Below are 15,992 nucleotides of genomic sequence, written 5' to 3' on the forward strand. Positions count from 1 at the left end.
GAGCCTGGAGCAATTGCAAAAGGAAAGATTAAATACGTAGGTATGTTTAAGATTTTTTTTTTCTTTTTTGACACTGCTGTTATTTTAAATGAAGTAGTTGTAGCATTGAGCAGATGTAATGAGATGTTATTTTTTCCTTCAGTTATTGCTTGAGTAAAGTGTAGATTTTGTCTGGTTCCTTTTTATATATATAAAAAAAAAGTCCAAAATGAAATGTTACAGATTGAAATCTCTACTTAAATGTATAAAGACTGTATTTCACCAGACCAGTGAAATATTGTGTCTGGTCTGGGACTAAAGAGCTCTTCTGGTGTCTAGAATCATATGATTACATGTCAATAAAAATGGTTCTGATGCACCTCTGGTCTTGAGAAGGAAAATGTCCTGAGTCATTTCTTCAGTGACTCAGTCACCATGAGGCAGAGGGTGAAGGTAGGGTAAAGAGTGACTCCTGTGAACTTGCTTTTAAATTCAACCACTGTTCCCATCTCTGAGAAACTAATGAGTGTGTTTCAAAGTGTACCCATGAATGTTTAGTCTAGATAAAAGAGCCATCAGAACAATCCAGAAATAAATGTGACATCTTGTCCACATCCAGGTGAAGGACAACACTTGATGGAACTGGGTTTTCACTCCAAGCATGTGTTTCTGCTGATGCAGTCTGGTTTCCTGCGCTTGTGAGTAGGGAGTGGTGGTCCTTTGTTGTCTCCCAAGCAAGCTTTTAGTGCATCTGTGAATCGTGAATTATTTAAAACAGAGATCAAAAAGTCAAACTGGAAAAAGCTGGTACTCTATCCCATTTCATTATGTCAGGAAATATTACTCTTTGCATAGAAGAGCATGTCTACAGTCAGGTGCAGAGGGTTATATGTTATTTCTGCCCACACTCTATAACAACATAAGAGCAACCACACTAGGTCAGACTGGACATATATCTAGCTTGGGAGACACCAGGGAGCAGACACTCAGGGAGGAGCAAAGAACAGTGTGGAGATATATAAAGCTTTCATCCAGGACTCAACCAGCTTCCACCCATTCACTGCTCCAGGACTTTTTGGGACTCTGTTTGGCATCTCTGGGAATCCAGGCTGGGATGACAAGAGATGGGTTTTGTTCTGGGACCTGTCAGACCTGTCAGTGAATGATTGGTCTCCTGCTACTACACCTTGCCTTGCAGGTAAATATATTGAGGTAAGTGCAATCCCTACAAACAGAGCTACAAGGCTTTCAGAGATGACTGTACCCCTAGAACAAAATATTTTGAACCCAAACAGACAAAAAAACCCCAAACCTGCAGAGGTTCTGAAGTATGGCTAATGTTTGCGCTCATCAGCCTTCCTGAATCTGTCACAACTGTGAATGAGGCACAGGCCAGTTTTATTTAGACATTGAAGCTAGAATGACACACACTGAGACACAGCTCTTGAGGAGCTCTGTATATCCTCTACGGTCTTCTCCTCTTTCGCTTGGAGCCAGATTTTTCTTTCATTTGTATTGATATATATCTGTGGTAACTCTGCTGATCTTGTCAGAAGAGTTGTTGTATACTGGTGTAGTTAAGATATAAGCTGTATAGGCCAAGTTTGAAAGAACTGATGATGTGGATGGATATGTTCAGTATATCAGCAGACTTTTTCACCCACTTTAAATTATATCGCACCTGACACACATCATTATGCTAATCATACACATATAGCCATGGATAATGGTGTTTTCCCTGCACAGTTGAACCAGTTGGGTCAAACCTCTGTGGATGGCATTTCTCCGACTATCTGGGTCAGACCACACTGCAGTTAAAGGTGCTGCAAACAAGACCATACCAAGTTTTTCTGGAGGGTAAATTATGTGTCTACGACCTAGAGGAGAGCTTGGACAAGGCAAATAGCAGAAGGTCTCTGGAGCTGATGGCCACTCCACTAAGTAGCTCCTGTAGCTACAAATTTTTAAGCTACTGAATGCAGAGCAGGCGTTGCTCCAGGTGCTGCTGTGCAGCTGTGTACTGAACACTGTTGCTCCTGCTCTGCGTTAAGGACTCACAGAACTTGGTGTACCAGTTCCTGACTGTTTTTTTTTGTCATGGCCACAAGAGTCGTGCCATCTGTCTCTCTCCCTTATACAAATCCAATATTCTTTCTTTACACAAGAAATGAAGTATTCCCTTTCAGCTTCTTACTTTTTCAATATTTCAAGAAATAAGTGGTTTTGACTTATTGGTCTAAGAATTGAAATTGACAGCAAGTGAAATATTTGCCACAGGAAAAATGAATCTTTGAAAATATTGCTGCAGGTTGGGGAGAGGCTGGTGGCAAATCAGACGAGTGGAGATTAGTTTTTTGAGTAAGCACTGTAATTTTACTTTTGTAAGTTTGTTATCTGCTCAAATGCAAATGACATACAAAAGGGCTGATTGGTTTTTGAAGTAAAATCAGAGGTTGTTTGGGATTTTTCTGTTAGACAGGTAACTGAGAAATACCTACTGAATGAATTATAGCATTGTGACTGATGTTGAATACTAATAATATATTACTAAATTACTGTAAAAACAAAATTTTAATCCTCCTTGAAATGAAAGAGTAAATGAATTGGAGTAATTTTTTTTTCTTTGTTTCTTTTTTTGTTTGTTTCTTAAGTAGTGTCATGAACCAGATGTAGGAAAACTGTTCTAATTACAGAGCTAGTCTCTGCTTTCTCCTGCTTGAAGAAAACTTTAAATGTATTAGAATCATCTTTCTCCAAATTAAGATAAAATAATAATGCCCCTAGCAACAGTGAATTGGATTTTTATTATCTTCAGACTGGAAGATAAAATACCATTGAACAAAATCTTCCATGGAAACAAATTTAAACAAAGCGCTTTCTGAATAAGTTATATGTTTCCATATTTATATCTGTATATTTGTTTTAATAATATCTATTTTTTTATTTATATCATATTTGTATTTATTATTTGTATCTTTGTCTCTTCACAAAAGCAGTTACAGAAGAATTATTAAGATCATTTTTCCCCTTTGCATTCCTTCATCTTAGATAACTAGGGTAAAAATCCTGCTGGATGAGGCACTCACTATAATACAGAGTTCTTGTTCATACATATTACCTGGGGAAAAGGACATCATGATGGATATTTTATATATGACTAATTTAAGAGTAAAAAACACATTAGAAAAACTTCATCATCAAGTGCAAACCAAACTTCATAAACCTGAGGTCATCAGTTAAAGGAAGATATGCACAGTTCAGACATTCAGATAACACTTCTGCTCTGTACTGAATATGATAAATGATTAAGTCTTGGTAGCTCCTAATTAGAAATTTAGAGAAGGATCTTTTTTCAGTTTTCCCCTGGTAGCATTAAAGGGAAGAGGTAATTTTTTTAGTGACATGAAGCCCCTAGTGACTGTAGATTTTTCCAGTGTAGATGTAGATGTCCCAGAACAGTGCAAAGCAGAGAACTGTAACAGTGCATTGGTTCCTAACTTTGCAGTCAAAATGAGGAATGCCAAGGGCTTGGAAAGAGCTGGCCTTGTGGGTTCCCTCTGTGACCCCTTCTCAATTCCTGTTGCAGAGCTGCTCAACGTTGGTCTGGATTAGCAAAGCCTTGAAGAACCTTTCACAGACAGATCCCAACAGGGAAAATGTCCATAAGCCAATTCAGCTTGTCCAAGAGAAAGCAGGCAGGTAATGGTTTGACCCTCATTAACTGGTCAGACTGGTCTCCTTCAGAGAAATCCTGTGGCTGCATCTGGACTGCCTGGTGCAATCTCATGGAGATGTCTGAGCTAGGTCCAAAGAAACCACCTCACCGAGCCACAAGGTTAGGTGTGGCACTGCGGTGTTGCTCCTTTTGTGAAAGCAGAATTTATTACCTCTGGCAAAGCATAAGGCTGGTCTAGTTAGGCTAGTCTGGCTTCCTGAACCCAGGCTAGCACCCCTGTGCAGTGTTGTGTGAATGTACTGGCTTCTCTGGAAAGAGTCAGCTCCACTTACAATGCTTCGCTGGTGCTGCAGTCTCGAGTGGTCAGATGGGGTTTGAATTACCCAGGTTACCACTAACCCTGTTCATCAAAGAGAATTTCCTCACTGTAGGAAAGATTGTTCAAAAGTAGACTTCAAACTTCACAAAGGAGTGCAAATGTCAGAGCCCCTACCCCAAGTAGGGGCTTCCCAGGGCTTGAAGCTTTGACATTTCCAGGGATCTCCAGATCTCCTAGAGTCTTTATCTCACAACAAAATTTCCAGAAGCAGTAGACTGCCAATGCTATAGCAATCCCCTAGGAAACTATGCCAGTAAGCTTTGGATCCCAAAGGTTGGGGGACCCTTTTTGGAAGGTACAGCAAAGCTGAAAATTGTGACCTTTACTTAAAGACAAGCTTTTGAATGAAGACCTGCTTTCTGCTGGAAAACCAACATGAAGCATCATGTTACCACAGCTGATTCTGCTTCGCTTTCATATAAAGGAAACAAATTTTTACCAGCAAAATAGTTACTGACTTACTCTGTTTTTACATTATGTATAGTTCTACATGACTCCTAATTTGAAGGAGTCATCTTGCTACATTGCTAAATAGAGGAAATCAATGCTGCAGCTGTATTTGCATAACAAAGATGCCCAATGAATATCATGAGCATACTGAGACAAGACTGGTTTTTGCGGAGCTCTTCAGGCTTGTACAAAATAAGAATGCATCGAAACCGCCTCTGGAAAGAGAACAATGGAAAATGCTATTAGAGCCTCTCTAGGAAATATGAGGTGAAAAGGTCAGGGCAGCATACTCACAAGAATAAATAAGGCACAGCAAATGCAGCTGCAGGTGAGGCAGGGTGAAATGGGTATATGGCTGCCCAGCTGCACTGCCCTCTCACCCTTCCAATGCAAGCACTGCTCCGGGGCTTTGCTAATTCTTCTGCTTGTCCTCAAAGCTTTTGAGGGCAGAGAAAAACTCTTCTGTACTCTCTGCATGACACATAGTGTAGAGAAGTCACCAGGTACCTAAGTGCTGATAATATAACATTTACCAAGATTAATGTTCCAAGTAACTAGGATCCCGTATCCAACTGGTTTATAATTTGTACAAGCAGAGCTTATATACAAAGGGATTTATATTTTGCTGGGAAAGAAAATCAGTATTTTATCTTTCCTTTATAAAGCAAAATGTACTGCAAAAGTATAGCATACAGCCTTATTACACTTATTTACCTGAAGGAAGTAAAAAACTGAACAAGAAAAAAAAGATCAATTGGTAGTCTTTATGTAACTTATGACAAGCAGTGTGTAGCAGGTATCACAGTAACTGAAGAAAAATATAGGTCCAAAACTCCCTGGTATAGGTAAGGAGGAATATAATATAGGTATAGTATAGGCTGGTATAGGTATAGGTTATAGTATACTATGGGTGCCAAAAATAGCAACTTTGTTCATTCATACATCAAATAATTACAAACCTGCCTGTGCTGAAAAGGTATGCTGAAAACTATTATACCCACTGTGACTGAGAATAGCAAATACTTATCTTTGAATTATGTATTTCATAAAATGAGATGTTCAAGCTAATCAAACTAATGTCAAGTTTGTGTGTTCTGCCAGCCAAGGACAAGCCTCAAGAGACAAACCCCCAAGATTTATGAACTTCATAAATACAAGTATGCAAGTGCTACGAAGGAATGTTGGAAATGTTCCTTCATAATGTCTGTTTTGCTTACATTTCTATAGATTTCTTTTGTCCTTTTGGAAAATGGATAAGCATTGGTTATTGGGATTTGCAATTTGTGCTTGCAAAATATTTAATAGAAGTCTATTGTTGCAAAGAAATGGAAGTACATTTATTTCCAAACTCAGAAAGACAAGAGTAATTTCTCCAAATGCTGTTAAGAACAAAGGACCATTATTTCCTTTATTTCTTTATAAATATATTAAAATATCTTTCAAGATTATGTAAAAAAAACTTTTGAGAACAGGAAAACTCTTCTATAAAGAATTAAGTTGTTTATGCCTATTTGAAACACCTTCTCAAATTCTATTTAGTTCTGATGTGACCAAAGGGGACAGCTAAGAAAAATGACTAAATAAAAAATAGCCTGAAATGAAGTTGAAAGATGCCAAGAATTTCTGTCTCAACAAAGGTAGTAAGAGACATGTTACAGACTTATTAGCATAGTATATATTCATATAACCAACACCAATTAATATTAGCTCCCAGCCAGCTAAGGCTTGTAAATTAGAGACAGTTTAGTATTCATCCACACATGGAGGAAAAGTCTTTTTCTCACTCCAGAAGGCTGAGGAGATAAGGCCACAAACCCTCTCTGACCTGAGAAACAGCTGCTCATCATCCCCATGTGCACGGCCACAGCATTTGGCTCAGCTCATCATGAGCTATGCAACCATGCAACAGGCAGGCAACAAAGAATGGTAATGAACTAAACATATAAAAGCAAAATGCAAAACAAATAACTGCTGTTTCTTGTTCTACTACGCACTTTGTGTTCACCTCATGAAATAAACATCATTAATGTATTTTTACATGCGTAAACTACAGGTTATTGATCAATGCTGTTTTGAACTGTTCAAGTTCCTTGTGAGTCATGATCATTTGAGATGGTTTGCCTTAAAGCAGCTTCTCTTTTACTCATTCATCTGGCTCTAATCAACCAATGCTTTGCCCCTTCTAAAGGAAGCTTCTTTATTTCTTCCTCTGATTTTGCACATGCTAGCGGAGGATGAGGTCATTTGAGTTGTGGGTTATGGTAATAACTGTGGATATTTTGCTTATCCTTAATCATGGTGTCTTCTCTGGTATAGTAGAGAAACCATGTGATTAAATGTTGGTGGTGATCTACTAAATTAGAAAGAGTTCTTACTGTTTAGACTGTTTTGTGTTCCTTTAGACCGGGGGTGAAGAGCTTACAGCCAGGGTTTGCATATGGCCCATGGTCACATGAGATATACATCATTACATTGTCACTGAGTAGTGTTCGCTGAACATTAAGACAGATGCGCAGAATAATTCTGGATGGAGGGGCTTTCTGGAGGTCAACAAGTCCAACCACCTGCTCCAAGCAGGGCTAATTTCAAACTTAGGTGAGGTTGCCAAGGGCCTTGTCCAGGACAGTTTTGAAAATCTCCAAGGATGGAAACTCCACAGCCTCTCCAAGAAGTGTGTTCCAGCCACTCATTGAGTTTTGAAGAGACTTTTTCCTTATATCCAGTTGGGATTTCTCTTGCTGCACCATGTCACTCTTGTCACTCATCCTTTCAGTGTATATCTCTTTTAAAAAGAGTTTTTCTCCTTTTGTAGACATTGCCATCTTTATGTCATCACCACCACACCCTTGGGTAGTGGAAGACTGCAATTAGTTCCCTTCCTCAGCTCACCAGCATCATGTCCCAGCTCTGCTCTCTAACCCAGGAGCAATGAGACCTCTCTAAATCTTGTAGACAAGGGTTGGATGAACTTATTCCAAGAAAGACCACTGCAGGAGATAGCTTTTGAGACAGTGAGTGACCCTTCACAAACATTTGTTTGAGGCCTAGAAAATTTCAGACAAATAGGATGAATTTTTGGTGCACTATGAATGACTGAAAGTAGAAAAACTACCACGCAGCCACACTGCTAGCAATTACTATGACTCTGACAACATTTTTATTCCCATATATTAAGTGATCCATTTTTCCAAGTCCATCTCTAAAAGTGCTTTCTGATAATTTGCTTTTCAGGAGAAAATTAATTACTTTTCTGGCTCATTTGCTCGTATACTTGTAGACTTAATGACACAGTCTCATGATAAAGTCTGTGTTTTCTCAAATATTATTAGACCAATGATAAAGTAAGACTTGCAAATGAATGCAAAATAGGCTCATGTCTCAGTCTATTTGTTTAGGATTTTTAGCAGACTTGGGTGCAGTATTGTCAAAGCTCATTTTAATTGTTCTGCTATCACAAAAAGCACGGCAGCTTTCACCAAGTTCACTCAGTTTTACTCTCTGAGTCCAAAGTCCGCTTCATTCTTCATCAATTTTTTTTCCAAAAGTTTTATCTTTCATATACATTTTGTTGAGGGGATTAAAGAAAAGTCTCCACTACCTCCTGTTCTATGTATAGCCTTCTTTACAGTAGGTACATCACAATTACACATGAGAGTTCTATTCTGGTTGAGTGAATAAGAGCATATATAGAAGGCACTTCGGATTTGCTGATATTCTCAGCTGAATGCAGTCTCTAAACTCCATTCAGCTGTGTTGGAAATGTGCTGTGACTGGTTATACTCATACTTAGCAAATGTTCGCCAAGTTCTTCATTATCATTTTGTGATATCATCACTGCCAATTTATATCACTTCATATGCACGTGGCACTACAGCAGTAGCAATTATTTTTATAGTGCCAACTAGTCTCTCTTTTCCCTTGCTTGTCTCAAACACATCCAATTTAAGCAAGCAACAGACAGCATATGTGAATTACTCAGGGAAACTGCTCACACAAACAAGTGCCCCACTACAAATGCAGGAAACAGCTCACCAAGAAAAGTAGGTTCTTGGGAAAGAAGTGGACAATGAAAAAGTTCATTGGGAATAGTGGACTGAAAACATGGACCAAATTTGGGATGCAGGTCCAGAGCTCAGTCTTCAACTTCCAAGGCTTAGTATATTTGTGGCTTATGGTCCATCCCGATGAGTAGAAAATCAAGCAAAGGCAGCAGGAAGCTGGCATGGATGAGCAAGGAGATCCTAACTGAACTCAAACAGAAAAAAGAAATGTACAAGAGGTGGAAGTGGGGGCAGGTGACCCAGGAGGAACACAGAGTTGCCGTCTGATCTTGCAGGGATAGGGTTAGGAAAACCAAGGCTGACCTGGAGTTGCGTCTGGCAAGAGATGTGAAGGGCAACAAGAAAGGATTCTACAAGTCAGCAAAAGGAAGAGTAGGGAAAATATGGGTCCATTGCTGAATGGGGCAGGGGAGCTGGTGACAGATGACATGGAAAAGGCCGAGGTGCTCAAGGCTTTCTTCACCTCAATCTCCACTGGTAAGACCAGACTTCAGGAATTCCAGGCCCCAGATGGAAAACCTGGAGCAAGAAAGAACCTAGGTGGAGGAGGATGAGGTTAGGGAGCCCTTAAACACACTGGACATATATAAATCCATGGGGCCTGATGGATTGCATTCATAAATGCTGAGGGAGCTGGCTGATTTCATTTCAAGGCTGCTGCCAAATATCTTTGGAAGGTCATGGCTGTTGGGAGAGGTGGCTGAAGACTAGAGAAAAGCAAATGTCACTCCTATCCTCAAGAAGGGCAAGAACGAAGAGCTGGGGAACTACAGGCTGGTCAGCCTCACTTCAATCCCTAGGAAGGTGATGAAGCAACTAATCCTGGAAACCATTTCCAGACACATGAAGGACAAGAATGTAATTGGGAGTAGTCAGCACAGATTTACAAAGGGGAATCTCCTGAAGTTCAACAAGGTGAAATGTGCATCTGAAGAGGAACAACCCCATGCACCAGTACATACTGGGGCTGGCTGACTGGAAAGCAACTTTGCAGAAAATTTTCCCTGTCAGGAACTTGGGTTCCTGATAAACACCAAGTTGCTTATAAGCCAGCAATGTGCCCTTGCAGCAAAGTAGGCCAACAGCATCCCAAGCTGCATTAAGAGGAGTGTTGCCAGTAGGTCAAGTAAGGTGATCCTCCCTCTCTTCTCAGCACTGGCGAGGCCGCATCTGGAGCACTGCATCCAGTTCTGGGCTTCCCACCACAAGAAAGAGTCCAGTGCAGGGCCACAAAGCTGATAAAAGGACTGGAGCATTCTTCATATGAGAAGAGGCTGGGAGAGCTGGGACTGTTCAGCCTGGAGAAGAGAAGGCTCAGGGGGGATCTCATCAATGTGTATAAATACCTGACGGGCAGGAATCAAGAAAAAGGGAGACAGACTCTTCTCAGTGGGGCCCAGTGACAGGACAAGAGGCAATGGGCACAAATGAATTCACAACATGAATTCCATCTGAACACAAGGAAATACTTCTTCGCTGTGAGGGTTGTCAAACATTAAAACAGGTTGCCCAGAGGGGCTGTGGAGTCTTCATTTGGAGAGATACTAAAATCTCAACTGGGCAACCTGCCTTAGGTGACTCTGCTTGAGCTGGGGGTTTGGATTAGATGAACTCAAGAGGTCACTTCCAAACTAAACAATTCTGTGATTCTGTGATCTTTTCATTACAGCAGCTAACTGATTGGCTCTCTAAACTGGGGCTACATACAATAAAAGGAGTGTTGAAGAACAGAGTTTGAGCAGATATTTGTCTCATGGAGAATTTCCTCTGTTTCCCTTCCCTCTTTCTCACAACCTCATTATCTGAGGTTCACAATACTTCATTTAGTGGAAGATTTAAAAAAAAAAGTAGTTACCAACATTTCTAAATAGAGATAAGCACTAATTACTAAAAAAGGATTATTTCAACTGGACCAAATAACCTAAACTTTCATAGTATTTAACAATAAGGTTTTGCTGGGGCAACAGCAACTATTGGAGAAAGGCTGTTGCAGGTCTGGACTCATACTTTGGTGGAACCCAAAGTTCAGCAGTTAAACTTGTTACAGATTACAACAAATGATCTCCAAACCCTATTTTTAACTTCAAACACTGTTCTGTTTTAGAGACAATTTTATAAGAGTCTTTTTTCAGGTTTATGAAGCAAAGAAACATCAAAGTTGCAGCACTCACCATTAAGCTTCAATCATAATAAAATTTAACCTTCAGCACATGAAAAACTTCACTGAATGAAAAACAAATGAACAGATTTTGGAGTTAAGAATAGGCATAAGTCTTTGCTGTAGTCACTGCAGTAATTGTGTATGTGTATCTATGTGCATGAGACACTCTGCATGGGTTGAGAGGCTTAAAATAGTGCTTTTCTTTTTTATTTATTAAGGCATTAACCAGGTTTTCCTCTGAGCTACATGAAAACCTTCATTTTTTACATGCTTAACTTGCACATGTACACCTTCTGTAGCTAGTTGTCTCACTGGAATTGGACAGATTTCCAATTACACCCTTCCCCCTGCCTTACTTTGCTGTAGACTAAAACCTCTCTGCTACTGCAATGAATGGTTCATCTTCTTTTATTTTTGTTAGAAATACCCAAACACTTTTCAGCTGGTTTTCTGCAGAATGTCCTCCACTCTGATATTATCCCTAGTGAATAAAAGCAGGTACTCAAAAGGTTTCACCCAAGCAGCTCCCCCTATTTTCTGTAAGTAAATGAGTTAATTTAAAACTGTGGTGCGGAAGCATAATGTTTTCAATCACATGTAGATGCCTGCTAACATTTTCCGTGAAACCAAGTGTTCCTCTTAGTATGATGTACACCATTTTTTAATTGTGAACATTTCTAAAATGTTAAAATAAATTAAACAAGTTGGACTGAAACACTGCTCACTCTGTTGAATCTTTACTAGTTTATTTCAGGCTTACCTTCTTAATTGGCATACAAGTTATTTTGCAAGCTTTCCAGGCCCAAAAGATGGAACAAAAATCTGAATAGTAGTGTGAAGAATGTAGTGCAGAGCAAATCAAGCTTATTGTCTCTCTGTCATTTTAACTGAGGACAGATAGCTGTTTTCAGTTTGAACCTTTTTCCCCACAAAAATTTCCTTACAATCAATTCTTCTGGAAGGAACATAACATAGCAATGTGATTTAAGTGATTCCCCAAGCAGCATGAGCATACATGAAACAACTTTTTCTTTTTACTGTTGTTTCTCACCCATACACCAAATCTAAGAGAAACTTTGGAAAACATAGAAATAAAGAGGTTTTGGTTTGCTTTCTAGAACATTACTCATAAATCCAACTGGACAAGAACTCAACAACTTACTAGAATTGAGCTTCTTAGACCTAGTTTTGCCCTGACTACCTTCAGGCATGTTATTAATGTGCTTTGAGTTAGAAGAGTAGTTTCTCTAGGATTGCTGTGTAGTAAGTAGACAGTCCTGATCATAGGTGTGCTAACTGCTCTCTAGAGATTCCCTTTTTTCCCCATTGATTACAGAGGTAGCCCAAGGGCATGGGGCTGATGTCTGAAGTCAGCCGGGAAGAATTCAAGTCCTCTAGAGCTTGTCTTTTCTGTTTTGGGAAATCCCTAATATGATCAGGGCATCACATTCACATGTACATTTTGACTGCTACAGAAGGGTAGATAAATATGACTGACACTGAACATTCTCTGTTCGATAAGATACAAACGCAAAAATAAGATAGCGTTTCTGACTTATGCTGGTCTTACAGGTGCTGAGTTCCTTCCTTTAAATGTGGTGCATATCTTGCTTCTGATCACTTAATTGATTTTACATTTAGCTCCAGGAAAACAGACCTTCATCTATTCACATTAAAAAGAGAGGAAAGGTATTAAGTTGCAAAAGCAATATGTTATAATGCATAATCCAGGAAAAGCAAATAATGAAAACTTCCCTAGTTTTCCATCTCTGTTCCTCAACCCCTTCCGAAGAAGCTTTTGGTTAATGTTCAATTTCATGTAAATGACACATTCTTCTTTAGCAAGAACAAGATTTACTGCAAGGAGACGTGGAAGGATTGAGGGGCCCTTTAGGTTAGGGATCCTTGAAGTGAGAGGAGATACTTTAAGGCAGTTATAAATATAAGAATAATTAAAATTAAATAACCATAGGTACTTTCCCTGTGCTTTTTTTTTTTTTAATCTTTTTACATTGCTGCCTCTAAGTTAATACCAGCATACCAGTGAAACCTAAAGGAAGAAAAGCTGCTCAGAAATCTCTGTTTAACACATCTTACTCATGTGTTACATGTAACACATCTTACACATATAGATAAGCAATTGAGTTGGCACACAAACTGTAGTGATCAGACACACAGTGGGTCACAAAGTAACCTGCACTGGCTCACATCACTGTAAGGATGCAGGCTAGGACATATATATGGCTAGTTCTCAGCTGGCAGCCTTTTAAACTAAATTTATTTGAATACAAGCGGTCAGATAACCAAACCCCAAGATTCTTAGTGTTCTGTTTCATGGCAGCTCTTGTGCCACACTCATCACCACAGAAACTGAGGGGCTTCCATCAGTATTTTGTGTATGTGCCACATGTTCATGTCCCCTCCTTTTCTTAGCATGTGGAGCGGAACACCTTCCCTTAGGAGAACTTTTGGATCTTTTCGTTTTCTGAAATGCACAGCACTGTAAGCGCTATGTTAGAAAAGTTCTACCATGCTCTCAGCAGAAAGAAAAGAGGTTTGATACAGCCCTCAGATCCTGGGGAAGGCTATGTCTCTAAAGAAAACGGGAAAAAACCCTTTTACTGCATTACTTTATCCAAGTTCAGTGTTGTGAATCAGTCAAAGCTCCGTGTAAGCCAGTGCACTGTACGGCAGTCCAGGTATTAGGATAGCAGCTGGGAGAATGGCAGCCGCTCCCAGGTTAGGCCTTCCTCACGCTGTCCTCCAGGCAGAGCACCTGGCACAAATATACCTGACGGAGAGCCTGGTTTCTTGGGCCTGCCTGCCCAAGAATGGGATTTTATGATCTCATTACATGAAAACAATAATGAACTTAATTCTGCTTGTTTTCTCTTTGTTTAAATTCTCTGGGACCTATTGTCAATGATTCACTGTTCTTTATTTATTGTAACTGCCACCAAAGAGTAATATTTTTGTCATGGCAGAATTTTGAGTATGAATAATCAGATCTTACTGCCACTCCTAGATTCAGCATCTTGTTTTCCCAATTCCAATTATAGTCACAATAAATGTTAAGATTTATTGTAAAACTGAGATAACTCTTGCCTTCTTAGGTTATAGTTGAGTTTATCAAGTTGATTCAGAGCAATCGCAAAGAAGGAACTTCAGTTGTCAGCTACTATCATTCTATCTCACCCCAGACATTTAAATTTATTCTGCAAAATTGTCTGTCAAGCCTTCAATGTTTACTCTTCTTTTTTAAATTTTAACATGGCAGAGTGATGTTATTTGTGATAACAATGCTTAGCTTAATGGAGGTGCAGGGAGGAGGAGCATGTCAAACTGTCAGAAGTGAGGGAGAGACCCCAATGACAGCAAAGATCACCTTTGAAAGCAACATTGCACTAAGGAGGGATCATTAACTTTAGGGCTGCACCCAGGGCCTTTGTCATCAGGTGTTTTGTCTCCTGATGCAAACAGGAGTGGATATGAAGGAATAATACTGAAAGCACACATACTTCCTCACATGTACTACTTCTCAGCTTCCACATATATGGCTTCTTGAATCACTATTTCTATATTAAGAATACAACACGATACAGCAGATATTAATAGTATACAGTGACTGTCAATGACTTACTGGTGTCTTTCAGGAAGACTTCCCTGTCTGCATGTCCTGCACCACTACAGGCCTCCTGCCAGAGATAGGTTGTGTTATTGGTCAGGAAGATTTTTAGTTTTGGGCCCCTCACTACAAGAAGGATGTTGAGATGTTGGAGCGTGTCCAGAGAAGGGCAACGAGGCTGGTGAGGGGTCTGGAGAACAAGTCTTATGAGGAGCAGCTGAGGGAGCTGGGGTTGTTTAGCCTGGAGAAAAGGAGGCTGAGGGGAGACCTCATCGCTCTCTACAACTACCTGAAAGGAGGTTGTAGCGAGGTGGGTGTCGGTCTCTTCTCCCAAGTAACTGGCGAAAGGACGAGAGGAAATGGCCTCAAGTTGCGCCAGGGGAGGTTTAGATTGGATGTAAGGAAAAATTTCTTTACTGAAAGAGTAGTTAAACATTGGACATGGTTTAGTAGGCATGGTGGTGTTGGGTTGACGGTTGGACTCGATGATCTTGGAGGTCTCTTCCAACCTTAATGATTCTATGATTCTATGATTCTATGATTCTAAGATGAGACAGGGACTAAGTTGGATGCAATTCTTGTGGATGCCCAAATCTACAGCTGAAGACCTACAGTCCTTTCTCTATCTATATTGCTGAGCTAATGGCTGAACAGTTGCTTTTTCCAGTGGCTCAGCAGGACAGGATCCAGTGCTGCTTCCTTTCCTGACCTGTCCTGCCTCAGCACACGTATGGCCTGATCTTACCCTGAATCTCTCTCAATCTGCTTCTTTATAAAGAAAATAGGAAGGGGAAGGAAATTTAAGCAACAGTGCTTAAAAATTTGGTTCACTGATGCTCAAAACTTGCATGGAAATCCCAGGTTTTTATCCTTTTTTTTTCTTTTTAACCTGTGCCCAAGCACTACAAAAGCTAGTAGAAATACTACCACAGAGTACAAGAGTTTTTTCACTTAAAATGATAATAATTAATATTATTATTAATATTATTATTAATATTATTATTAATATTATTATAAACTGTTCTTATAAAGTCAGGATACAAGGAGAGAAGTGGAAAGGGTTTCTGGGGTTATAGTGACCCAAGTATTTCCTTTGGGTATTTCCTGAAGAAAACTTGCAGCAGGAGCTTCTGACTTTCCACACTGTTACAGAGCTTGTTCCTGTGGGGTGCAGGAGAGGCACCAGCCTGCTGATGTGACAGCTTCAGAGCTGGGCAGTCCAGACACCAAGTTGAGCGTAGATCTTCTGGCTCAGGCAATCCAGCAGTCTGCCTATGGGGGAAGGAGGCAGAAGCCCAGCCTGGGAGCCTTTTCTTCTTCACAACCCACTAGCAAAGGAGTCCAGAGTCTGGCTGTCTAACAGTCCTCCAGGCAAGATGAGAAGGGGGAAGTTTCCAAAAAATTTTGTCTCAATTGACACGTCTTCACAACATTTGATTCACTGTAATTAAGGTTTTCCTCACAGAAAATAGTTCCCCTGGAAAAATTTCATCCAGCTCCAATAACAGCAAATTTATCTTACTGCACACTAAGAGAAAATCATTATAAGCTGTCCCCACAAGTTGTATTTTTCTTAATTTTTAAGTAATAATTGCAGTGGATCTGACTCTTGGTGCTAAGGCTGGCAGCTGTAGCTAAATTGGACGGGACAATGGAAACAG

At 39.9% G+C, this 15,992-nt stretch overlaps 1 protein-coding gene across 1 annotated transcript in view; it reads right to left on the bottom strand.

Annotated features, from left to right (window-relative positions):
• Positions 1-15,992, bottom strand: part of STK32B (serine/threonine kinase 32B) — a 171,790-nt gene that overhangs the window by 88,756 nt on the left and 67,042 nt on the right. The gene's annotated exons all lie outside the window — the stretch shown is intronic.

The sequence above is a fragment of the Pygoscelis adeliae genome, unplaced genomic scaffold, assembly GCF_000699105.1.
Source record: "Pygoscelis adeliae isolate BGI_AS28 unplaced genomic scaffold, ASM69910v1 Scaffold66, whole genome shotgun sequence".
NCBI classification, from domain to species: Eukaryota; Metazoa; Chordata; class Aves; order Sphenisciformes; family Spheniscidae; genus Pygoscelis; species Pygoscelis adeliae.